Raw genomic sequence first — 26,738 nt, 5'->3', positions numbered from 1 at the left:
AATGCCTTCATATCTCTCAACATGGTTCCTTCTTCCTGAATTCTGTTGCTGCTGTTGTTGTTGTTGTTGCAGGAGACAAAATGGGTGTTGAGGAGACTGGAGCGTAGTGGTAGCATTGCAAATAATGCTTAGCTCTGGGGCTCGAAAAGGAAAGCGTTGACAGTTCATGACTCGCAGCCCTTCGACCTTTCCATTGATGAGGTTAGCTTCATACTCAAGACTTTCACAATCAAAGAACAGACTCTAGGGTTTGGAATTAGCTCCCCAGGTGCTCCTCTTCCCCAATTTGTAAAATCAGATGAGAGGCCTTTATGGGTCTAAGGTGGTCAGCATCCAAACAGGTGCTGCCTGTTTCCTGAGTCAGCTTCCTTTCCAATCCTAATGAGAGAGAACTTAACTCAGTAGGGCTCAATTAGAGCTGTCCAAGGTCCTGCTGAGATAGTTGCTAGGTGACCTACTGTTTTTTTAAAAAAAAGTTTGTTCTGTCGGCTGCTCTTTTCATTGACTTTAGATATGGGTTTCACTTCTCCTGAAATTGCAGACAGACCTAAAAGGAGACACGAGTGGAGGAAAATAGGACAATCATACTAATGACCAGAAAAAGGACATGCTCTTCTAGTGCGTCAGCAAAAATACATCACCTGTATTAAAATTGCTCCTGCTCGATATGTCTCAAGAGGAATAAGAACTTTCAAAAGAAGCTCCAACCAGATATGTTGTTATTTAGGAAGAAAACTCTTCGGAGATATATGCAGGAAGTTCTCCTATGACAACCGTAATTGAGCCCGAAATTTCTGTTGCTAAATGAGAAATTCGTTAAGTGAGTTTTGCCCCATTTCACAACTTTGCTTGCTGCCTTTGTTCAGTGAATCACTGCAGTTATTAAATCGGTCATGCGGTTGTTAAGCGAATCTGGTTTCCTCATTGTCTTTGCTTCTCAAAAGTCTGACTCCAGGGACACTGCAACCGTCATAAATGGGAATCAATTATCAATCATCTGAATGTAAATCACACGACCATGGGCATGCTGCAAACTGTCATTTTTTTCCTTTTAATGAGCCTGTAATTCCTTGCGGGGTGGAGTCAGGGCAACTGAATGGAGCTGAGCATTTACTGGCCAGATGCCCTTCCTGTTGCCAATGAGGAGCTTTGTTCAGCAGACATATTCCCAGTGTGCCCAGAGAGAGAAATATCTGCTTCTATCTAGGATCGAACTCACAGCCTCCGGATTGTGAGGTGAGAACTCTACCTCTAAGCCACCGCACCACTGATGCTGCAATGGTCATAAGTGTGAAAAATGTTCATAAGTTGTTTTTTTTCAGTGCCGTTGTAATTTTGCATGGTTGCTAAGCAAAATGTTGTAAGTCATGGACTACCTTTAATTTGTGGTTAATTTACCGATAGTGTAAAGGCATCTAGGTTAGCGCATCTTGGCATGAATGGGACCTGTTCCACTACCTTAGCTTCAAAGGAGCTTTGTAAACATACCTCAAGGTACCTTTTAACCTCTGGTTCACATTTTGAAGTCCTACACCTCCCTGCCTCTGTTTTTCTCTCTCAGCCAATACCAGTGCTAAACAGGAATTCTGCAAACTGGTGTCTGAACACCTGTAGTAGTCACCTGGTAGAGAAAACCTATTCTACAATTGTCCGTGCCTTACAGGTAGTCCTTAATTTACAACCAATTGTCTAGCCACCATTTGAATTCACAACGGCCCTAAATAAAACTGATTCATGACCAATTTTCACACAACCATTACAGCATCCCCACAATCCCACGATCAACATTTGGGTGCTAAGGCAACTCCATGTATTTACAACCACTGCAGTGTACAGCGTTCATGGGATTGCCAAGACCTTCTCAGTCTTCTTTTGACAACAAAATCAATGGGGAAAGCTGGATTTATTTGATGACGACAACAAGTCAACTTAACAACTGCAGTGACTGTCAAAATAGGTCAAAAAAAATCAAGTGTGACTCACTTAATGTGCCTAGCAATGGAAATAGTGGTCATAAATTGAGGACTTCCTGTATATAAGGCATAAGGCATGGTCCTGGATTCACCCCATTCATTACATCCCTGGATAAATCTCATACTTGAAATCAGAAAAGTTTCCTGCAAAGATAGAAAAAAGTGTGTGTTGACTTTCCTAAATGATACTGGCGTTATGGGAACAATAAATAAAAACATCCCAACTGATCATCAGAGAGGCATCTGCCACATGGCTTTAGTTATTTACCCGTACTTTCTCTAGTAAAGGAGGCAGCCAGCCCACCCTGGCTGTGTTATGAACAATAGATTTATTATAAAATTAGAGCCAATTTCATGAGCTGTCCTCAGCGCTTTGATTGATCAAACGATTTTGCCTGTCAAGAATATAAATTCTGCAGTGGAATGGGATAATTTATGTTTAGTTTATGTAATTTTGATTGCAAAACCCTTAGCTTGGTGTAAATATTTTTCTTCTTGAGGCAAGAATAATTGGAGATATTTCTTTTCTGGATCTTGTAATTATCTTTTAAAATGAGGTCTTAAAATATTGTTTCGGGATAAAACAAAAAAAAAGATTTCTGGTCAATCCACAGATCCAATAGTTACACGCCCAGTGCAGCTATGTGTAAAAATAAAACTTTCAGATAGGTTTTGCTTTTGTAGAAATGAAATGTTTGCCATAAGTATTTGTTAGGAATTAAATTTAATTTTCTGGGCTGTCTTTTGCATTGGGCCCCTGATTTAGAGCGTCAAAACTTTACACATGAGTCATGAGGTGATTAAAGACTCTTGTAAAGGCCTTCAGAAACTGAGCTATTGTGTCAAGCCTACTGTATGTTTAAAGACATTTAAAGCTTTCATTTTTTAAATTTTGCAAGCTGCCCTGGCTCAAATTATGCACATCTCAATATTTCATGGGTATGACTTCCTGAGTATATCATGATAGCCTTTTAAAGCGCGAGAAGAGAAGCTTAACGCTTCAACAATATAATGGCGGAACAGAGACACCTGCAAGGGATACACCGCGGTTCATTAGTGGGCCATGTTGTGGTGAAGAAGGGGAAAGAAGTAATTAAATGTCACTTGAAGCTTTAGGACTGTCAACCTCAAAAACCTCGATGTTCAACATAGAAGCGAATGTGAGAATTTAATTAAGCTGGGTTGGAGAAAGGTGCTAATTACTCACCCGCCCCCCCATAACAAGCTGAAAACACACAACTCACTTAACTGGAAAAGGAATTATTTGTAACATGAAAGACACAACTCAATTATCAAGTCATAGGATTTTATGCCATGTATGCTAATGAGGCAGTAACTAGGATGGAAAGAAGGTATGTTTGCTTCTGGGTTTTGTTTTTTTTTCCCCAAAAATGGGAGGTTTGTTTTGGCCTGGTGCCCAACGTAGTTAGGATTTAGAGTAGTATTCTTCAACCTCAGCCATTTTATGAGGTATGGACTTCAATTCCCAGAATTCCCCAGCCAGCATGGGGAATTGCTAGCCTGGCTGGGCAATTCTGGGAGTTGAAGTCCATACCTCATAAAATGGCTGAGGTCGAGAAATGCTGTTTTAGAAGATCTAATACGGCTGCTTTAGTTTGAAGACAAACAATAGTTTGAAGGCTTAGTTGTTTGCCTGGTCAAATACCTCTCAACCCAAGAGACTGGACTGACAGTGGGTCAGGATTAAACAGAGGTCCTTTGCAGCAAATGTAAGCAGCCATAATATCCTTCTACCAATTTGCTTCTTATGGCTGCTGTGAAAATAAAAGTGTCATAATTGAGAGAGGAGGCTGAATGCGCCTCGTTGCACATCTTGGATGACATTTGGAGAAAACCAGATCCAAGGGCATTTAAAACCAAAAGAAAGCCCCAAAGACTTTGGCTTTATTTTATTTAATGCCACTGAACGTCATTCCTATGTTTTTTAAAGCTGTTGCTTCCTTTAAAATGAATTATGCGCTTGTTGTTTCAGCAATGAGATAGGAACCGTGGTGTGAATTTTAAGTCATGGACAGGCTATCAGACAAAAGAGGTGGTCTATCTTGTCTCCTTTGGGGTTTTTGTGTGCCCATGTATAAAATCAGCCCAGTTTGACAAAACACACTGAGCTTTAATGAGGCTTAGCATACTGATGAACGCAGTCCCTGTAGGCTGTAGACTATGATTTATTGCTTTGCACATGGAGATATAGAGTTCAGTACATTCTGAGATCATTGTAAAATGAACCAATGATTAGCTTTGTGTGTGAAGCTACAGCTATGGAGACCACCGAGTTTCATCTCCTACTCAGGGAAGAATCCAAATGAAAACATCCTGAACAGGTGACTGATGCTTGGATCCTACAGGAGTGAGCCCATCACCTCCCTACCTGGTCCTTCAAGGTAATCCAGACCAAGAAACCAAAATTGTTGTGTTTTAACCCAAGGGTCTTCAAACTTGGCAATTTTAAAACTTGTGGACTTCAACTCCCAAAATTCCTGAGCTAACATGATTAAAGGAGGAGTTCTGGGAGTTGAAGTCCACAAATCTTAAAGTTGTCAAGTTTGAAGACCTCTGTTTTAACTGTTCAGTTGCGTCTGACTCTTGGCAATTTTATAGGCAAGCACTCTCCTTTCAGTTGTTGGTTAGCAATAGCACTTAGACTTATGTACTGCTTTACAATGCTTTACAGCCCCCTCTAAGTGGTTTTCAGAGCCAGACTATTGCCCCCAACAATCTGGGTCCTCATTTTACAGACCTCAGAAGGATGGAAGGCTGAGTCCACCTTGAGTCAGTCAACATCAAACTGCTGACAGTGAGCAGAATTATCCTGCCATGCTGCTCCAACCACTGGGAAGGAAGGAAGGAAGGAAGGAAGGAAGGAAGGAAGGAAGGAAGGAAGGAAGGAAGGAAGGAAGGAAGAAAGGAATAGCTATAGCACTAGACTTATATACTGCTTCACAGTGCTTTACAGCCCTCTCTAAGTGGTTTACAGAGTCACCCTGTTGCCCACAACTATCTGGGTCCTCATTTAGCGACCTCGAAAGGATGGAAGGCTGAGTCAACCTTGAGCCTGGTGAGATTTGAACTGCCAAATTGCAGGCAGCCAGCAGGCAGCAAAAGAAGCCTGCAGTACTGTACCCTAACCACTACACCACCATGGCTCATGGATGTTCATTTTTGTATCAGATTTGATGGTATCAAACCAGCCAGTTCTTTGCTTGTCCCTTCTTGTTGTTCCATAAACATCACTGTTCCTGGCATCGTTGCCTTCACCAATGAGTTTGCACGCATGACACTGCCAAAGTAAATTAGTGGGAGACTTATGATTTTTACCTTCTGGTAATGTGTCTGATCTTATACAATTTAATACCTTTCTGTTAGTTACTCTGGCTGCCCATGGTTACCAATGTAGGTATTACTTTTATTGCAAGTTTACAGTAACAGAATCTTGCAAATCCAGATGTGTCCCTTCTCCTCTTTGCCATTACCTCCAAGAGAACCAGGGAGGGCCAAGTTTGAGATGATTCCTCCATCCCATCCCTGCTTTGGACTCAGATGTCTTCTACCTCAGGAGTCTCCAACCTTGGCAACTTGAAGCCTGGTGGACTTCAACTCCCAGAATTCCCAGAATTCTGGGAGTTGAAGTCCACCAGGCTTCAAGTTGCCAAGGTTGGAGACCCCTGTTCTACCTGACCACTGTCTTGGTTGAGGCACCTCTTTCTCTCCCTCAAGGCTATTCTCGCAGTCCACTGTAATAAGGAAGATGGACTCGTTGGAAATATCTAGGACCCTACCTAGGTCAAAACATTATTAAGTTCAGAACAACAAGATAGTTTCAGAAGTGTCTCAGGTAGACGACTCCCCAAGGGGTCTAAGAAGGAGGAGGAGCATGGATGACATCATCAGACCGGTAAGATTCTGTTCTTACAGCCCATCTCAGTAAAAGTAGTCCTAGCCTTACCTGTGGAGTTGATGTCTTGGTTTAGTCTACCTAGTGGGCAGTGGTGAGATTCAAACAATTTTCACTACTGGTTCTGTGGGCGTGGCAGGGGAAGGATCCTGTAAAATCCCCATTCCCTTCCCACTTCTGGGGTAAGGTTACTGCAAAATCCCATTCCCACCCCACCCCACCCCACTAACCTGCTTTTCAGGTCCGTTCTGCTTTGCAGGGCAACCAAAGAAGACCCACCGATCAGCTGGGACTCAATGGGAGGCAGAGAATAGATGGGGGCGGGGCCAGTCAGAGATGGGATTTGCTGGTTCTCCAAACAACTCAAAATTTCCACTACCAGTTCTCCAGAACTGGTCAGAACCTGCTGAATACCACCTCAACTAGTGGGGCTGACACTAGAGAACTGGTTTCATTGCATTCCTCTTATAAATAAGAATTTTCTCCTAATAGTTGACCTGAGCCTGCCTCCTAGTATTACATCTTGACTGTGCTCTGTACTATAGAGATGCTGTTATTGGGTTAAGCTTCCAGTGCAACCTGGAATGTTGCAAGTGTCTTTTCTCACAGTTCAATCTCTAAAAATACTACTGAACTATCACTGGCTGTCAGGCAGATCCTGGTCAGTCCTTTCTTTTTCCTTAGTACAAATTAGCTGGGAGCTTTAATCATGGTAGAAGAATGTGCCTTCAACATCCCTTTGTTGTTGTTTTTTTAGTTGAGTTGAGGTTAATTAGATAATTACTCACATGTAGTCAGAAGGCCAGTCATTAAAGCCACCATGCTTGCTAATTAAGAAAGCTAAGTTTGGCCATAATTCCTCCCTTCTCCCCCCATGGGACAGTGCCATTAGACCCCCCATCCATGGCTCTTTTGTTAGGCAGATGAGGAGTCTGCTTTCCCATAGACTTAACATGCACATGTCAAAGTGTGAATGAATGTTCAGTCATTGGAACTGGTGGTTCTCATTTGTGTCCTGGATTTTTCCCCCTTCCGCTAATTTCATAATTCAGTTAAGATGATCTCCATTGAAAGCCAGTTAGGTTCCTTGGCTCAGAAGATTTGTCTCTATTTTTGCATGCCTTTTGCACTCATCTAAAGGGGCAGACAAAACTGTCTATCCACTATAAGGGGAACTATTTCTGCCAACTTAATTAAATATCCATCAGCCAGGTTAATAATTAGCAAATGCCTGCTTGCTGGGTCTTTCACTTGGGCTGTGAAGTCATGTTGGAAATGGAGAGAAATGCTTGGAAATCAGGAAACCCAGGCAGTTTGAATGAATATAAGGATTTCTTGCAAGCTTAAGCTCTCTACAAGAATCTGAACTATTAACAGTTAAAGCAAATTAGATAAGAATCAATGGAATTCAAGGTGGACTGGACTTAGGTCTCTGGTGGGTGCAAAGGGACTTGAGACTAGTGACGTATTTGACTCCCCCGTCAGGCTCAGCATGGTCATTTGCTACAAAGATCTGATACAAGGGTACCCTTAGACCATCTAAGAGTTTAGCAGCAGGATTTTCTTCGCCATCATCACTCTCCTTTTCATTCGGTCTCTGAATGCCTCATTTCCAACAGGATTTATAGTCCATTCCATCAGTTTGATGCAGAATTTCTTCATATGCTTCATCCTCTACACAAATTCTAAATCTGGACACTTGGATCTTCTCATTATGGCCTGTGCTGATTGTTAAATATGTTTTCCCTCCCCATCTCTTCAAAGTAAAGGCTCAGTGTGAATGGGATATTGGCCAGGCAGACAAGAACAGGTGGCTTGACAAGATAAGCTCAATTGTTCCAGCTGTTGAGTGGCCAGCTGAATTTGAAGATCTCTGGAAAGTGTCTTCTTGATATTTTGGGATTTCGCCCGCAGAAGTGCTACTTGAGAATCCGCTTCTTGGGTTAATATCCACCCTCTTCTGAGGAGAGTCTTTTAAAAGTTCTTCTCTCTTTCAAATGGTTATGTCATGACTGAAAACTATTTTCTCTAACCAAGTGCCTCCAGATAGATAGATAGATAGATAGATAGATAGATAGATAGATAGATAGATAGATAGATAGATAGATAGATGATAGAATTCTTTATTGACCAATTGTAATTGGTCACACCAGGAATTTGTCTTGGTGCAAATGTTCTCAGTGTACATAAAAGAAAAGATACATCCACCAAGAGTCAAGAATCATAAGGTACGACAGTTAATGATAGTCATAGGTTACAATAAGCAATCAAATCATATCAGGAAACAGTCAATATAAATCATAAGGATACAAGTGACAGATACAGATGTGATGTAACTGCAACTATCTGGGGATTCGGAGATACTGCAAGCCCAGTGTTGCTGGAAGGGAACCAGTTTGATGATGATTGGCCATAGGAAGCAAGTAAGGCTGTTGTAAGTTGCTGTCAGGCACAAATAACCAGGAGCATTTGTTGAGTTCAAGGAGTGGTGCAGTAGCTTAGAGGTGGAGCTCTCACCTCACAATCAGGAGGTTGTGAGTTCAATCCTAGGTAGAGGCAGATATTTCTCTCTCTAGGCACGTTGAGAATATATCTGCTGAATATAACTCCGCATTGGTGACAGGAAGGGCATCTGGCCAGTAAACACTCAGCTCCATTCAGATGCCCAGACTCCACCTTGAAAGGGTTTCTGGGGTCATTAAAAGGAGATAATAACAATTTGTTGAGTTCAAAGCACAGAAGAGTTTATCATTACCACCTCTAGTACAAGAATATAGCCAACTAACGGTCAAAACTAAATTGGTGCAAGATCAGAATCAATGGAATTCAAGGGTTAATGGACATAGGTCTCTTGTCACAATGTAATGATTCCAAACTGATGACATGTTTAACCCCACCTTCCAGCTTTGCATGCTCTTCTCCTACAGTTGCCCTTGTGTTGACTCCTGGTGATTGCATGGATCACTCTCTGCAGTTTGATAACATTTCAGAAGTGGTTTGCTATTGTCCTCTTCTACCTAGGGGAGAAGGGCTGACCTACAGTCACCCAACTGGCTTTGTGGCCAAATTGGGACTAGAATCCATGGTCTTCTAATTTCTAGCCCAGTGCATTAACCACTACATCAAGCTTGCTGCCTATCTTAAAGCTGCCAAGTTTTAGAAACACTGATTTAGAATAAATTGAATCAGGGAACTTCTGCTTCATGTAGCTAAAAACAATTAGGGCTTGCTTTGACTGCAAGGTTGGAGATCCCAGTTTAATTTCGTTTTGAATAGGCACTCTAAAATGAATGGTTAAAGCTGTAGCTTTCATTTTTTTCCCCCCTTTGTAACATTGAGCTCTGAGTTTCAAAGAAAAACCTGCCCTGTCATCTACCTTTTTACTTCTTGTCATATTTCATTGTATTTTATGACAATGTTTTAATTGAATATTCTGTATGCTAGCTTGATTATTATTATTTTTTGACAAAATTCAATGACTGTGATATACATCTGTGAATAAATAAGTTACCTGAAATGAGAATATTGCCAAGGTAATTATTCCAGCATTAAAATTAGTATAGAATTTGGAAATATGCTGCAAATGTCACTGGCTGGTTTCATAACTTGGAGAAAGAGCTGGAGGCGGGGGAGGAAAGCATTGTTATTCCAGTTCTCCATATACTTCCATGACAAGCCAGCCTTTTGGATTTTTTTACACTTTACAACATGCATTTTGAATCAAGCTGTTGTTGTTGTTGTTGTTGTTGTTGTTCTTCTTCTTCTTCTTCTTCTTCTTCTTCTTCTTCTTCTTCTTCTTCTTCTTCTTCTTCTTCTTCTTCTTCTTCTTCTTCTTCTTCTTCTTCTTCTTCTTCTTCTTCTTCTTCTCCTTCTTCTTCCTCCTCCTCCTCCTCTTCTTTTTCTATTTCTCTTTCTTGTTCCTCTCCTCTTTTCTTCCTCTTCTTGTTCTTCTTCTCTTTCTTCTTCTCCTTCTCCTCTCCTCGTCCTCCTCTCCTCTTCCTCCTCCTCCTCCTCCTGCTCCCCCACCCTTTCCCCCTTCTCCTCCTGTGACTTGTCCCAGTTGTCTCAGGATGCTCAATCAATGGATCCTTCTCCAAGGTTGGGGCATGGTGGCAGTCCAGCATTAACTTAACCATGACATTGCTGGGTTGACTCATTCACAGGAGAGCCTGTGTGTGTGTGTGTGTGTGTGTGTAAAATTACATTGTGTTTTGGTCTCTTGCTGTTGGAGGTGAAATGGAGATGTGAAGGAATATGGTTCAACTTTGTAATTTCATAAAGCAGCAAGTGTCTATTTGGTATGGTCTCTGCTTCTCCAAGCCAAATGGGAATACTTCTAAGGTGATCATAGGGATTTGCACTTTTCTTGTATCTTTGAACACTGAAGACTACAATTTCTGGGATTATAATATTATGATGTTCCTCTTGTCTCCGCCCCTCTCCTTTCCCCTCTCTTCCCTTAATTTCCTTCCTTTCTTCCCTTGCTCAACTCAACCGTGCATCAAGCCAGTACTCTTTATTCATAGTGCAATGTTGAATTTCAGCAGTGCAATCTTGGAAGTGTTTGATGAGGCTCAAAGAAAGCATCCCATGGCTTGCCGATCCTTGCCCTGCTCAATAGGAAATCATCAAGGAAGGTAGCTCTTCTACCACCGAAATTCAGTAACTGTTTTATAGAACCTCCCCTTATTCTGTGACATTCTCTCTGTCGTAGACTTGTAAGCTCTTTTCCTGCTGAGATCCCTTTGAGGATAATTTGTAAGAAGTGTAACGTAGCTCCGGGTGCAGAGAAGAACATAGTGAAGTGTAAGCCAGAAGGGGGTGAAATGATGACTGTAATTTGAATTGCACAGTAGTGTGCAGATTCAGAACTCCATTTCTTCCTTAGTATGCTTCTTGACAATAGAATGGAATGAAATGGAAAGGAAAGGAAAGGAGTGTGGAATAGAATAGAATAGAATAGAATAGAATGGAATGGAATGGAATGGAATGGAATGGAATGGAATGGAATAGAAAGGAAAGGAAAGGAGTGTAGAATAGAATAGAATAGAATAGAATAGAATAGAATAGAATAGAATAGAATGGAATGGAATGGAATGGAATGGAATGGAATGGAATGGAATGGAATGGAATGGAATGGAGTGGAGTGGAGTGGAGTGGAGTGGAGTGGAGTGGAGAACGGAATGGAATGGAATGGAATGGAATGGAATAGAAAGGAAAGGAAAGGAAAGGAGTGTAGAATAGAATAGAATAGAATAGAATAGAATAGAATGGAATGGAATGGAATGGAATGGAATGGAATGGAATGGAGTGGAGTGGAGTGGAGTGGAGTGGAGTGGAGTGGAGAACGGAATGGAATGGAATGGAATGGAATAGAAAGGAAAGGAAAGGAAAGGAAAGGAGTGTAGAATAGAATAGAATAGAATAGAATAGAATAGAATGGAATGGAATGGAATGGAATGGAATGGAATGGAATGGAATGAAAAGGAGTGGAGTGGAGAACGGAACGGAATGGAATGGAATGGAATAGAAAGGAAAGGAAAGGAAAGGAAAGGAAAGGAGTGTAGAATAGAATAGAATAGAATAGAATAGAATGGAATGGATTGGAATGGAATGGAATGGAAAGGAGTGGAGTGGAGTGGAGTGGAGTGGAGTGGAGTGGAGTGGAGTGGAGAGTAGAACTGAACAGAATAGAATAGAATGGAATAGAGTGGAGTGGCATGGAGTGTAGAGTAGAGTAGAGTAGAGTAGAGTAGAGCAGAGCAGAGCAGAGTAGAAGAGAAGAGAAAAGAAGGGAAGGGAGTTTTATTCCCAAGGCGACATCTCATGGAACCCAATGAGCATAGATTTGCCACCTAGAAACGCCTAAGAACTTGGGGATTAGCACCCAGCCATTCCATGTTCTATCAGAAAATGTCAAGCACTTCTCTACTTTCCTTAGCCATCCTTATCTCTAACATAGTGGTGTCATGAACTATTTCCCCTTTTGCATGCTTTCCCCCAGCTCATTTCACAAATAAAGGGCAGAGAGATGCAACCGGCAGATTTTTGCCAAAAAAAAAAAAAAAAGAGCAAGCAGCTGTCCTTCTCCACTTGCAAATATCTCAGCTATTGGGTTTTGAGAAAGGCTAAAGCGAGAATAATGTAGTCTAATGTAGCTTGGCTTCCACCCAAGACGTGGCAGAGTCCAATTGTCTCTTTATTGCTGTTGCAAACCCTGATGTGGCCTGAGGGGAATCAGTGGGATTGGAAAGCAATTTACAACACCGAAACCTAAGTGGGAAGATTTCCAAGTCAAGATTCTCTCCATGGAATATCAATGATTTTGAGCCTGCTTGTCACTGATCCATCGTGATACAAGGCCACCTCTAACTCTTTAAATAACTTTTCAAGTTAAACAGATGCTAGAGTGATAATGAACACTCCCTAGATTGGAGGGCTGAAGGAATCCTTTTGTTCCGGGGTGCAAAAAAATAATGTGGTGGCAAGAATTTCTTCAAGGTGAAAAGGAACACAACTGTTTGGTCCCAATTTTGGGGTCTTTGGAATTTAGGGAGGCCTAAGGCACCAGTGGTGTTTCCTCAAACCTCCCAACCACAACGAAAAAAATGAGCTGACAGAAAAAGTAGCATTTTGACCATGTAGGTCCCTTATGATCTATTGTTCAGGTGAGCTAATGGGTACCTGTACAATCAAAACCAACATGTAGAATCTAAATCCATTTGATGAATGTCTTCACCTTGTTTATTCTCTCTCTCTCTCTCTCTCTCTCTTTCTGCCACAGTGGTGCAGTGGTTAGAGTGCAGTACTACAGGTTACTTCTACTGACTGCCAGCTGCCTGCAGTTTTCCAGTTCGAATCTCACCAGGCTCAAGGTTGACTCAGCCTCCCATCCTTCCGAGGTGGGTAAAATGAGGACCTAGATCGTTGGGGGCAATAGGATGATTCTGCAAACTGCTTAGAGAGGGCTATAAAAGCACTGTGAAGCAGTATATAAGTCTAAATACTATTGCTATCATCTATATATCTGTCTGTCTGTCTGTCTGTCTACCTATCTATCATCTATCTATCTATCTTCTTCATACTTGAAAAAGAAAAAAAAAGCATTTCTTTTCTCCAACTCGTGCCCTTCAAAGGTGTTGAAGTTCTGAAACCTCCAGGGTTCCTGCTGATGAGTAATGGATCTCAAAGTACTTGGAAAGCACCATTTGCAAGTTTCCCTCGCCTTCTTGGATCGGAATACGATCAGCAGGCCAAATGCTTTGCAAAGCATAGCTCGTCCAGGGACCCGAGAATGGGCCTAAAGCCAAAAGCCAGACATTTCAAACACCATCCATAATTTAGACGATATTCTGGCTAGCATGATTGCGACCGAGGCTGTGGCTGCAAGAAGCCTTTCGAAGTAAATTTGTCAAAGGGCCGGGAAAACAATCAATTCACATTTGAATAGAATAGAATTGCTGATGCCTCCAGGCTTGAAATTCTGGGCCTGGACAATCTGGAACTGTGCCGCCTGTGGTCCGATCTAAGCATAGTACGCAAAATTGTCTGCTACAACATCTTGCCTGTCAACGACTTCTTCAGCTTCAACCACAATAACACAGGGGCAAACAAACTCAAGGTAAACCGATACAAACTTGACTGCAAAAAATGCGACCTCAGCAACAGAGTGGTCAATGCCTGGAACGCCCTACCTGACTCCGTTGTTACAGTCTCCACCCCTCACAGCTTCAGCCTCCAACTGTCTACCATGGACCTCACCCCATTCCCAAGGGGTCCTTAAAGGGGGCGTGCATAAGCGCATCAGTGTGCCTACCGTCCCTGTCTCGCTGTCCCCATTGATCTGTATTTACTCCCTTTGTTCTTGTTTATGTTCATACTTGTTCTTGTTATCGTGTACATATTTGACAAACAAATCAATAGATTTTAAAAATTGGATTTCTTGAAGCCGAGAACATTCCATGGTGCCATGAGCCACATGTATAACAAAGAGGAGGAGCTAGACAGAATATCAGGCTCCTGCGATGGGAACCACTAGGGAAGTTTGGCCGATAATGCAATCATTGAAAAGAACAGCGTTCAACATTTTTAACCAGCACAGACAAAAAAGGAGAGTGGTACTAAAAGATACAGGTACCCCACTATGTACAACCACAGTATTGCACAGCCCAAAATTTCTGTTGCTAAGTGAAACGTTTATTTGGTGAATTTTGCCCCCATTTTATGGCCTTTTGTGCCATCAATCACTGTAGTTGTTAAGCTAGTAAAATGCTTGTTTCGGTGAATCTGGCTTCCCCATTGACTTTGCTTTTCACAAAGGTTGCAAAAATGGATGACATGACCCCAGGAGGCTGCAACTGTCATAAATATGAGTCAGTTGCTAAGCATCTGAATTTTGATCACATGACAGTAGGGATGATGCAATGGGTGTAGGTGTGAGAAATTGTCCCTTTTTTAAATGGCATTCTAACTTTGAATGGTCACTAAATGAAATGTTAAATCGAGGACTAGCTGTAATATAGAATTGGTTGTAGATACAGATAGAGATTAACAGAATTGGAAGGGACCTTGTAGGTCATCTAGTCCAACCCCCTGCCCCAGCAGGAGATCCTACACCATTTCTGACAGATGGCAGTCCAATCTCTTCTTGAAGGCTTCCAGGGATGAACCTCTCACAACTTGCGAAGGCAACTTCTGTTCCATGGGTTGATTGTTCTCACTGTCAGAAAGTTTCTCCTTATTTCCATGTTGAATCTCTCCTTGTTCAGTTTCCATCCATTATTCCTTGTCTGGCCTTTCGGTGCCTTGGAGAATAGCTTGACCCCTTCCTCCTCTCTGTGACAGCCCCTCAAATATTGGAAGACTGCTATCCTGTCTCCCCTGGTCCTTCTCTTCACTAGACTAACCAGGCCCAGTTCCTGCAATCGTTCATCATATGTTTTAGCTTCCAGTCCCCTAACAGTTTTTAGTGCTCTTCTCTGCACTCTTTCTAGAGTCTCAGCATCTTTTTTATAGTGTGGTGACCAAAACTGGATGCAGCATTCTAGGTTTGGTTGCGCTAGGGATTCGTAGAATAGTATTAGTACCTGACTTGATCTTGATTGTATCCCTCTGTTAATTCAGTTTAGGATTGCATTAAGTTTCTTCTTGAAAGCCTCCAGTGATGAAGCTTCCACAATTTCCAAAGGCAACTTCTGTCCCATGGATTGATTGTTCTCACTGTCAGGAAATTTCTGAATAGAATAGAATAGAATAGAATAGAATAGAATAGAATAGAATAGAATAGAATAGAATAGAATACTTTATTGGCCAAGTGTGATTGGACACCACAAGGAATTTGTCTTGGTACAAATGCTCTCAGTGTACATAAAAGCAAAGATACATTTGTCAAGAATCATAAGGTACAACACTTAATGATAGTCATAGGGTGCAATAAGCAATCAAATCATACTAGGAAACAGTCAATATACATGGTAAGGATACAAGCAACAAAGTTACAGTCATACAGTCACAAGTGGGAGGGGATGGGCGATAAGGAGTGATGAGAAGATTAATAGTAATAATAATGCAGATTTTGTAAATAGTTGAACAGTGTTATTTCCTGGTTGAAACTCTCCTTGTTCGGTTTCCATCCATTATTTCTTGTCTGGCTTTCTGTCTGGTTTTCAAGAGGTTCTGTTTATTTATTCATTTTAATTTTCCCATCTCAGGACTGGAGTCTTTTGAACCCTTAAATTGCTCAAGATGAGGAAGGTAACCGTGACTGACCTTGAGAGGGAAATTTATACACTGGAGTTTTTGTGTGTGTATGGCTGGCAGGATATTGAACAAGGCTAGGGATGCTAATCGATAATCTTTAATTTAAAAGTCTGCCTTTCTTTTAAGGCTCTCTGATTCACAGCTGGTTTAAAAATAAAGACACCTGATAAGACCAACAGAGCATCTAGCACCTTTCTGTTGTATTTCAGGATTTATTTGATTTATTTATGTTCCCTTAACATAATGAATTATGCATCAATGCTAAAAAATAAAGTAAAATAGGACTTTATGGCAATTAAGAAAGGTCACTGGAGAAATTGCTGGAGGACTTAACACCTTCTGGCACAAAATTTTAAGAAATTATGAATCTCTCCTATCAGGGGACATATCAGTGTTCAGATGCATAAAAAGATGGCATGGGAAGTTGGTGAAGACTTACTTTTCATTGCTACAGAAACTAAGAAGCTTTAGTAATGGATATAAGTTAAAGCTATCTAGATTTCATTTAAATGTCAGGAAACATGTCCTGATAGTACGACTATAATTTCAATCATGGGGGGGTATTTGTAGTTCAGGGTTGAAAGGAGGGGTACTTGTTGCTTTTTGAGCTTGCCTGCTTTCTTGCAGATCTTTCATTACACAAACTAGGTAATATCATCAGTGCTAGAAAGGAGTGGGAGAGGGAGAGGAGGAGGAGGAAGAGCAGGAGGAGGAGTACTATGGGGTCCTTGTTGCTCTCTGAGCTTGGCTGTTTTCTTGCGGATCTTTCATTTCATACAAACTAGGTAATGTCATCAGTGCTAGAAGGGAGTGGGAGAGTGAGAGGAGGAGGAGGAGGAGGAGGAGGAGGAGGAGGAGGAGGAGGAGGAGGAGGAGGAGGAGGAGGAGGAGGAGGAGGAGGAGGAGGAGTATGGGGTTCTTGTTGCTCTTTGAGCTTGGTTGTTTTCTCGTAGATGTTTACACAAGCTAGGTAATATCATCAGTGCTAATGGAGTAGTCTGTCTGTAGGGGTTGTGGGTTCTCTATCTCAGAAGTTCTTAAGAAACTGGACAGCCACCTCTTTAGGACAGAATAACAGAAATGGAAAGGATCTTGGAGGTCTTCTAGTCCAACCCCCTGCTTAGGCAGGAAATCCTACTCCACTTCAGACAAATGGTTGTCCAACATCTTCTTAAAAACTTCCAGTGTTGGAGCATTTACAACTTCTGGAGGCAAGTTGTTCCACTGGTTGATTGTTCTCACTGTCGGGAAATCTCTCCTTGGTTCTAGGTTGCTTCTCTCCTTGATCAGTTTCCACCCATTGCTTCTTGTCTTGCCCTCAGGTGCTTTGGACTATAGCTTGACTCCCTCTTCTTTGGGGCAGCCCCTGAGAGATTGGAACACTGCTATCATGTCTTCTTCTAGTCTTCTTTTCATTAAACTAGACATACCCAGTTTCTGCAACCATTCTCTGTATGTTTTAGCACTCTTTCTAGAATCTCAATATCCTTTTTACATTGTGGCAACCAAAAGCGGATGCAGCATTCCAAGTGTGGCTTTAACAAGGCATTATAAAATAGTATTAACACTTCACATGATCTTGATTCCATCCCTCAGTTAATGCACCCTAGAACTGTGTTGGCTTTTTGGGCAGCTGCAGCACACAGCTGGCTCATATTCAAGTGATCATCTACTAGAACTCCAAGATCCCTCTCATAGTTACTACTGTTGAGCCAAATACCACCTATTCTATAGTGTCCATTTGTTGTTGTTGTTATTATTGTTGTTGTTGTTGTCTAATGTAAAGCTTAATCACTTTGCCTGCATATTGCAAAGGTTTGGGGAAGAGACAGAAATTTTGATGAAAACTCTTTCAGGGATGTTTGCCTGGATGATCCAAGCCACTTCATTCAATGTTGATTCTCAACATTGGGAGGGTCAACCTGATTTAATTTTCCTATCTATAATCCAAATCTCTGGGTTATAAAAAAGAAATCCCAAAATCAGTAGGAAATTACTTCCATATTGCTATCCAAAATATATAGACATGTTCAGGTACTTACCAGAAGCAGACTTGGACTTCATCCAACCATCACTGTGGCAATAAATCAGTAATGAAGACAGACTTACTGTCAGCACACACAAAAAAATGCTATAAAATGCAACGAATCTCTAGTGAGGAAATAACCCAAGAGAGATTAAAATAACATTCTCCAATATCTGCTGTTTGAGCCCCAGGTAAAGTCTTTTCTATTTTTGCAGGCCACATAAATGTTTAACTCTTTCTTTCCTTGATATAAACTCCTTGCTTCAAAAAAAAAAAATATGCCCTCAAATCTGTCTTTGCTTCAAAAATCTACCCTCAAATTTATCATAAATTGTAGAGGAACAGAGAGAGGGTGTGGGAGAAAATACACAACAGCCCACAAGAAAACATGAGAAACCAAGATGATTAGATGATGAGAGGACCGGAGACTAAAACATACGATGAACGGTTGCAGGAACTGGGCTTGGCTAGTCTAGTGAAGAGAAGGATCAGGAGAGACAGGATAGCAGACTTCCAATATTTGAGGGGCTGCCACAGAGAGGAGGAAGGGGTCAAGCTATTTTCCAAGGCACCAAAAGGCCAGACGAAGAATAATGGATGGAAGAACAAGGAGAGATTCAACCTAGAAATAAGGAGACCTTTTTTTAATAGTGAGAACAATCAACCCATGGGACAGAGGTTGCCTTTGGAAGTTGTGAGAGGTTCATCTCTGGAGGCTTTCAAGAAGAGACTGGACTGCCATTTATCAGAAATGGTGTAGGGTCTTCTGCTTAGGCAGTGGGTTGGACTAGAACATTAGATAACCTACAAGGCAGAGGTGGCATTCAGCAGGTTCTGACCAGTTCTGGAGAAACAGTAGCAGAAATTTTGAGTAGTTCGGAGAACCGGTGGTAATCTTTCCACCAAAGTGGGGTGGGAATGGAGATTTTGCAGTATCCTTCCCCTGGCATGCCCACCAAGCCACACCCACCAAGCCATGCCCACAGAACCAGTAGTAACAAATTTTTGAATCCCACCACTGCTACAAGGTCCCTTCCCCCTCTGTTAAATGAGCTTGCAATGGAATGGAATGGAATGGAATGGAATGGAATAGAATAGAATAGAATAGAATAGAATAGAATAGAATAGAATAGCTTTTATTGGCCAAGTGTGATTGGACACACAAGGAATTTGTCTTTGGTGCAAATGCATTCATCAAGAATCCTAAGATGCAACACTTAGTGATCAAAACAGGAAGGAGCAGAGAAAGAAAGCTACTTTCTGCCACTTTGAATGTTCTTCGGTATAAGAGGAAGGGAAAGGAAAACTGTGCCTGGCTTTTAAGATTTAGTTTTAATAGCCTATTTCAGCGAAATAGAATATTTCTTGTAGTATCTATTTCCTAAAGTGGTTTACCTGGCTGGGCCGACAGAAACGAACACAGCACACAGAATAAATTCAGAGCCTAACCCTCTTGAATACAATATTTGGCATAGCAGTGAAGTGGAACAGTCCAAGGCCTAAAGCTTTTTCAGATGAAAACGAAATAGGGCAAAGTGGCAGAATCAGACCAGTGATTAAAATGAGTATCAGGAGACGTTCTTTTTAAAGACCCCTTTTCTTCCCCTTTTCCTCATGAAAACTTTCTGCGGAGGAAACCTTGAAAGAGTCTGAAGGGATTAGCTGTCAAGAAGGAGATCGGTCTTTTGCTTGCAACTCGCATTTAGTCGTTGTTTGATCTTTTTTTTTTTCAAAAAGCTTGACAAGGAACAGATGGAACACAGTAGGCTGATATGTCTGCAGTGCAAGAAGCAGGTTGAAGGAGAAAGAACAGGACGGGGAGATGGAACGTGGTTTTTCAATGGTCTTAGATCTTTCTCTTTATTTTCAATAATTATTCTTCTTCTTCTTCTTCTTCTTCTTCTTCTTCTTCTTCTTCTTCTTCTTCTTCTTCTTCTTCTTCTTCTTCTTCTTCTTCTTCTTCTTCTTCTCCCTCTTCTTCTTCTTCTCTCTCTCCCCCTCCCCCTACTTCTTCCTTCTCCTTCTTTCTTCTTCTCATTCTCCTCCTTCTCCCCCTTCTCCTTCTCCTCCTCTCCTCTCTTCTTCTCCTCCTCCTCCTCCTTCTTCTCTTCCTCCTCCTCCTACTTCTCCTCCCCCTCCCCCCTCCTCCCCTATGTCTTCCTTCTCCTCCCTCCCTCCCTCCCCCCTCCTCCTCCTCCTCCTCCTCCTCCTCCTCCTCCTCCTCCTCCTCCTCCTCCTCCTCCTCCTCCTCCTCCTTCTTCTTCTTCTTCTTCTCCTCCTCCTCCTCCTCCTCCTCCTCCTCCTCCTCCTCCTTTTTGCATGGTTTCTTCATCCATAAGCTTTTTTGCAACCCTTTTTTCCTCTCCATGCCCATCTGGACAAAGGTTTGCAACCAGAGGTGGGCTGAGATAAGGAGTCCTATCTTCACACCTTTTCTCCACTCAGATTAGCCGTGACATTAACTGCTTTATTGATGTCTCATTTTTAGCTTTTTTTAAAAAAGAAAGAAAGAAAGAAATACTAAGTATAGAAATATCACTCATTCTCGCAAGGGGGATAACTACTAGACTCCCAAGAGATGAGGAGGGGTGAGAGGGTCAAAGGGTTTATTTCTTATTTTTCCTTTTGTAACTGTTGGAAACAATTCTTTTGCAAAGCTATTTGGGTCCCAGGACAAAGGCAAAGAGCAGATTCCGAGAAGCTCCTTTGGTCAGGATGGAAAATTGTAGCACGGAAGGTGTTCTGTCTTTTAAATCGTTGGCTGAATATAAAGACAGACAGGCAACTCTACAAAGGCTTCCATACAAAGTTTCTTTATTGGAATCACAAGGTATCCTCAAGGTAAAACTCACGGTAATGTTGAGATTCATCTTAATGTCCAACTCTTGGCACAGATGTCTTCATAGTATAAAAGCATAGTGAACTTTCATCCCGTAACGAAGGAGCAAGGGGGTGAGGCATCAGCACGCTGCTGGGGTCCAGGCAAGAGTGAAGGAAACTCCCCCAACCCAACCAAGGGTCAATTCACTGACCAATCAGGATTACAGATGTGACCACATGACATGAACTACATTTCCCAGGATGCATTATCTACATTTACCATGAGGCATTCTCTTAAGGGGACAGCTCCCAATTCTAATTTAACTATCTCAATTCCCAATTACCTATATACTGTCTGGACAGCCCAAGCCTTAAGATTCTTTGGAGTTTCACCCATCGGTTTCAACCCCTTCATCAATTGCCCTCTGAGTTTCATTTGAGAAAGCAAACTTTTCTAAAATTTTATGCCATCCGCACTCCATTTCTCAAAATGTGCAAGGCAACATCTTTTTCTCATTACTTTATTCATTAGACTTATAACCTGCTGCCATATTGAAAGCTTCTTGATGGCTCACCATAGTTGAAAAATTCATGAATGGGTAGATACGTAGCTTGGCCTCAATAATCAACCAATTCTAGAGGGTGTCTCCTATGCTGTTCTGTATTTTTTGTGATAGGGTTGTTTTTTTTCCGGAGAGGGCCAGTTAAGCAAAAGTGGTCAACTGACTGGCCTAAGAGGTCCCCCTAGGATGACGTTGAGTCTCTGTGTTAGTGTGTGTTAATTCTTAGGAATGGTGGCTTGAGTTAGCTAATTGTGGTGGAATGCAGTCTGGATTCCCAGGAGAGAGGAGCTGCATTCCAGAAGAGCAAAAGACAGAGAAGTTTAGATAGTTTGAGTGGGAAGAAGAGAGTTAAGATGGCTTCTCCCTAGGAATTCTCAGAATGTAGGTTTATTGCTGTAAGTTGCTTGCTTTAGTTTGGCAAGATTTCCATCTTTGGGCAAAGAAATTGCTTAGAAGAATCTCTCTCTTGGTTTTTGGAACCTGACATTAATCCTTTCTTTGGAGTTTCCAAAAGATAGTATTTAACTGATTCAGTGGTGTGTGTATGTGCGTCTTGGTTTTTGGAACTTGACACTAATCCTTTCTTTGGAGTTTTCACAACATAGTATCCCACTGATCCAGTGATATGTGTATCAGGCACAAAGAATCAAGGCCATTTGTAAGATTGCAACACACAAGATTTATTCAAGCTTACATACAAGAATCTGGTTAACTAAAGTTCAACACTAAATTGGCACCAGATAAGGGTGTGGGAAGAAATGTCCATCTGGTTCAGTTCCAAGCCCTGGAGAAAGACATTGGAAACATGGAGGTTGATTGGAAAGATGGTTTAATGGAGCAGAACCACATGGGTTCTGGTGCAGCTGACCGCATGGAGTTGAGGGGGAGGGGTTGTTTTTTATACCTTCTCTTGGGCTTTGCACTTGAGCTTCCTGTTCCTGTGCGAGAACATGTATTCTATTGGCTGTTGTAGGGGTTATGTAGGGATCATAGCTGGCTTTATAGGTTGTTCAAGCTAAGTTTGTCTGCTCTAAAATGATGCAAGGAAGGAGCTTGTGTTCTGAAGGGGTGCTGGGCAATTCCTATTATGGCTTATTGGTTTTGTCCTGGTTTGGCTCTTGAGTGACGGCTAATCCTATTACTCTGCCTTTGTTCAGACTTCGCTGCAGATGTTACAAATCTGCATTTCTAAAAGCTGCCCCAGCTCAGCATCTGCTTGGGGGCAGGGAGCTGGAGCTCTGAGTTTCTGTCTCCCTTAAGATTTTTCTTTAATTTCTCTTTTAGGGGAAAATATTGTATTCTGCCTCTGTAATATTTCCTAAATTGTTTCATTCTTCTAGGAGAGGAGTGGATGCTAACTTTATACAAAGATGAAGAACAAAATTCAGGAGGAGTTGGAATTGGAGCATTTGTGGGAACACAATGACTCTAAATTAATGACCTGTCAGGATTTTGGCAGTTACTCCAATTAAATCATGAGCCTCAAGCCACACTCCCCAAACTAAAAAATAATAATTGGAAGTTAACATTCTACGTCCTGCATTAATTTGGGCATAGCCAACTCTGAGATACATAATTCACTATCACCCTTGATCCTGCTTTCCCCACCATCACTCTGGGTGCATCATCCAATGAAACACATCCATAGCCAAGAGTCATCAATCAGGCTCTCCAATTAGACTTTTGCCCGGCAGAAGCTTCAGTCATCTAATCAGTCTTTGAAGAAAATATGAATGGAATGTACTTTCGATTCCACAATGTTGCCTGCTCTTTGAAACTTCCTCCCTTCTTTCGGTTGTCAACTATAAAATGTATATACAAAATGTTTTATGAGTTGACATGACCCACTTAACTCTGCTACCACACACCCCTAGCTCTGCTTGCTTTTCTTCTACAATGGGTGTGGTGAGAATGGTCCAGACATAAGTAGATATTTTGGCTGATTTTTGGTCTTAACTGTCACTCCTAACAGTGTCGTGCATCATCAACACCAGGACGTGATCAACACACTTGTGCAACACAGAACCAAGTGATGTGTATCTCATGTTCCTAGGTGCTTCCTTGTGACCATAGGCACTCAGGAAGGCAAGTCTTGAGGGTAAGAAATGCCCAGATCTTATGAAGAGATCAAATTTGAATTTGAATTGTTTCTAGATTCCTACCCACTCTTATTTCCATATGCAAAAAAGAACTCCAGCAATATTTCAGTCAACAGCCACCCCATCATAACAGCATGCTGTAATCAAATTGGTGAAGCACATGAATAGGGAGGTTATTCATTTTAATATTAGCATTAAACATTTACTGGCCTCTTATATCACAAGGAAACATTCATCATATTGGTTCAAAAGACTCCCTTGAGCCCAGGAGTATTGCTGAAGTAAATAAAGCTTAGCTTTCTCTGACAATGAGAAGAGGTGCTTATATTGATGAGGATGATAATAATAATCATATATTTCTCAGAACGTCATTGGACATGGCAAAAGCAAGCCAGAAGACCATAGGATTAGATTTTCACTGTTCTGGGTAGAGGATCGGCAATCTTGTTTAGTCCCGGACAAACTCAGCTTCTGAAATATCAGAAAACTGTAAAATGATGTGAAAATACTCAAAGCCTGTCTCACAAGCTCGTGAGGTTTCAACCTCTCCCAAGAGTTCAGCCACAATTTTGCCTCTAATGTTGGAAGTTAAAACCCACCCACCCGCCAAGAAAAATAAAATATTTTAGGAAATATTTTTTAAAAGGCAGAATATTTCCCCTAAAAAGAGTAGAAACTTGGATGCAGAAAATCACCTCAGAAGCAGAAGCTCACCCCCACCTTTGTTAATGGGTGGGCCATTAAGGCCAGAGTATTCTACATAACAAAGCCCTCTGCCCATCTCACCACCTGGCCTGGGAAGATTGCATCAGCCAGCACTCCGGTGAAGCCATGTGGTCCAGACAAAGGCTACAAAATTAGCCAAGACCTCCGTCCCTGGGAGTCTGACAGCCAATCAGAATACAAGCTCAAATTCAGATCCCAACAGAGGGTATAAAACAATTGCACTCTCAGCATATCGGCCCTTCTTTTCTTTCACCCAACATCCTGAAGCATGTGATCGTCCTTTTCACTTTGGAGCTCCAAGCCATGTGGTCCTGTCCACCATTAAACCATCTTTCCAAACATCCTCCATGTTTCCAGTGTCTTTTCCCCCTCTTAGAACTGAACCCAGAAGGATATTTCTTCCTACACTAAGGAAGAAGGAAGAATATAACAGCTAATCCTGTAATACAGTAGGACCTGAAGAAGGGAATCTCTGTAGCTCAGGGTCGAACTGTGGGGTCCTTGGTGCTCTCTGTGCGTGCTGGTTTTCTTGCCATAGTTTCACCATCACAGCCCTAGACCATTCCAGACAACTGGCTGTCCAGTGTCTTCTTAAAAACCTCCAGTGATGGAGCAGCCACAACTTCTGGTGACAAGCTGTTCCACTGGTTGATTGTTCTCACTGTCAGGAAATCTCTCCTTGGTTCTAGGTTGCTTCTCTCCTTGGTGAGTTTCCACCCATTGCTTCTTGTCCTGCCCTCAGGTGCTTTGGACAATAGCTTGACTCCCTCTTCTTTGGGGCAGCCCCTGAGATATTGGAACACTTCTTTTCATCAGACTAGACATACCCAGTTCCACAGAGGTGGGATCCAGATTTTTAACAACTAATTCTATGGGTGTGGCTTAGGTGGTGGGCATGGCTTGGTGGTCATGTGACTGGGTGAACATGACTTGGGGGTCATGTTATTGGCTGGGCGTGGCCAATTCAATATCACTCACACAAGGCACGCATCTCCTTGCCTGGCCTCTCATGACTGTGAGGATGCTGCAACAGTCGTAAGTGTGAAAAATGGTCATAAGTCACTTTTTTCAGTGCCATTGTAACTCTGAATGGTCACTCCACACAAGCAAAGTACCAGCAAAGGAAGGGGAAAAAACTCCAGAGAAGTTCCTGAGACAGGAAGTCTAGTCCTGCCAAGAATGTAATAAGGGTCAACGGAGAGGCAGCTTCTGTAAGCAACACCAGAATGTTTCCTTCCTGCCTTCCTTACAGGATTAGGCCAGTAATTTCTTCTAACAACCGGTTCTCCGAACTGCTTAGAATGTTAACAACCGGATCTAGCGAATAGGTGCGAACTGGTAGAATCCCAGCCCTGCAGTTCCAGCAAATGTTCTTTATATGTTTTAGCCTCCATCCCTCTTCTCATCTTTCTCCTCCTCTCATCTCTCTATATTTTTGGTCTGATGTTCTGTGTGATTCCTTTGATCCAATTGCTCATCAAATCCATTAACAGAAATGGTGGGTTTGGTCCTTCAAGTCTTGGAAATGATTAATTCAGCAAAGATCATCAGTACCCTCACCGACCTTGGCAAATCTCAAAAAGGAAGCGGAAAGCGAACTGCTTAGGGCTTGGATGAGAAATCGCCAGGAGATACAGACATGAAATCTAGATTAAGAATAAAATAATCATCGTAATCACTTTTTAAAATTTGGGGCTCCCCAAAGCCCACACAGGTAGTAAACTAACCCTGTAGGGATTAGTTTGACTTGTTTTGTATGCTGCATTGGCTAGAATTCATTAGGCCTGGGAATTGATCAAAGGAAGGAAGATAATTTAGCATCCTGTAATAGAATCAGAATAGATTGAAGAAACAATAACATTTTTTTTAATTCATTGCCAGAAAGCAATGGCTATGAGGTGTGGGTGTGAGAGTGTGTGTGGAATAAAAAGCCAGGAAAATAAAAGAAAATAGTCCTTTTTTTCCCTTTCCTGTTAGAGAACTCAGGAGTTTGCATAATCTCTCATTACCAAATGCTAATGAGGATTGACATAGTCCTATTCAATTTGAAGATAACCATCACATGCTTCTATATTGGGAAGAGTTGTACACCATATCCAGAAAGACATCAAGTAACGTTGATGCTACCAGATACCCTGTTTCCTAACTCTCATTTTTAGAATATAGAATTGGAGGGCTGGGCGGGGGACCTTGGAGGTCTTCTAGTCCAACCCCCTGATCAAGGCAGGAGACTTTACCATCTCAGTCAAATACTTTTCCTCTCTATTTTTGAAAGCCTCCTGCAATGGAGTCCCCACAACTCTAGGAGGCAAGCTATTCCACTAATTAATTATTCTCACTGTCAGAAAATTTCTCCTTAGCTATTATTCTATCAAAGCAGAGTAGAGTAGAGTAGAGTAGAGTAGAGTAGGGTAGGGTAGGGTAGGGTAGAATAGGATAGGATAGGATAGGATAGGATAGGATAGAATAGAATAGAATAGAACAGAACAGAATACAATACAATACAATACAATACAATACAATACAATACAATACAATACAATACAATACAATACAATATTGGAATGAAGAATAGAATAGAATAGAGTAGAGTAGAGTAGAGTAGAGTAGAGTAGAGTAGAGTAGAGTAGAGTAGAGAAGAGTAGAGAAGAGTAGAGTAGAATATAGTATAATACAGTACAATACAATAAGCAATAGAATGGAATTAGGAATAGAGTAGAGTGGAACAGAACAACAAAACAACAGAACAGAATAGAATAGATAAGGTTGGAATGGACTTCGAAGGTCTTTTAGTCCAACTCTTACCTGGCCAAGGTAAGAGACTTTATACTATCCCAGTCAAATGGTTGTCCAGTCTAT

General features: G+C 41.6%; 1 long non-coding RNA gene across 1 annotated transcript; it reads left to right on the top strand.

The window, feature by feature from the left end:
* Positions 1-205: 205 nt before the first annotated feature.
* On the top strand, positions 206-24,642 carry LOC148124781 (uncharacterized). The gene is made up of 3 exons (XR_015745062.1): positions 206-4,375; positions 12,671-12,788; positions 23,027-24,642. It is a non-coding gene; the product is annotated as an uncharacterized LOC148124781 (long non-coding RNA).
* Positions 24,643-26,738: the final 2,096 nt, after the last annotated feature.

Source organism: Pseudonaja textilis, chromosome 12, assembly GCF_049901715.1.
Source record: "Pseudonaja textilis isolate UNSWEBS1 chromosome 12, rPseTex1.2, whole genome shotgun sequence".
In the NCBI taxonomy this organism is placed as follows: domain Eukaryota; kingdom Metazoa; phylum Chordata; class Lepidosauria; order Squamata; family Elapidae; genus Pseudonaja; species Pseudonaja textilis.
The sequence above is the reverse complement of the archived record's forward strand: the minus strand, read 5'-3'. Positions and strand labels throughout refer to the sequence as shown.